This window comes from Nansenia antarctica (assembly GCF_963989245.1).
Source record: "Nansenia antarctica genome assembly, chromosome: 10".
In the NCBI taxonomy this organism is placed as follows: domain Eukaryota; kingdom Metazoa; phylum Chordata; class Actinopteri; order Argentiniformes; family Microstomatidae; genus Nansenia; species Nansenia antarctica.
In genome coordinates, this window is record NC_137680.1 from 14568128 (window position 1) to 14568855 (window position 728).

The following is a 728-nucleotide window of genomic DNA, read 5'->3' on the forward strand; positions in this document are numbered from 1 at the left end:
TGATGATGATGACGATGATGATGATGATGATGATGATGATGATGATTGGAAATGTGTGTAAAAAAAAAAAGAAAGACAAAAAAAGAAAAAGAAAGAAGAAGAAAGAGTTTCTGAAAAGAAAGAAGAGAGAAACACGTGACACTTTGCGATACAACTTCTGGGCGTTCCTCTGTGGGAGTGGCCCGTGTCTCTCTATCATTCTCCATGTACTTAGATGACTTTCCTTATGATCTGTGAGGTGTGTGTATTGCTTAGGACACGGTCTGACCCCTTCTGAACACACACCGCTACGGAGCGGCCCGGCGGAGCGGAAGATGGACCCGACAGGATGTTTACGACGCCTGAACTCCCTCTCACTAAAAACCCTGTTGGAACGGTCTCCGCACTCTTGATATGAAGACCTGTATGCTCATGTGTGTGTGTGTGTGTGTGTGTGTGTGAGTGTTATCTGTGTGTGTGTGTGTGTGTGTGTGTGTGCGTGTGCTTGCTCGTGTGCATACGCCTGTGTGTGTGTGGCCGTTCAGTACTCTCCACGCTCCAGAGCTGGTGTGTGTGTATGTATGTGTGTGTGTGTGTGTGTGTGTGTGTGTAATGAGCGGTGTGTGTGTGTGTAATGGAGGGGTCTGAAGTAGGGAAGTGAAGTGACCACTCCGTACTCTGAGGCGGTGTGGACAGCCATTAGCGGGAGTGAGTGAGCGGGCTAATGGGCGCGCGAAGGAGGTGCCTGC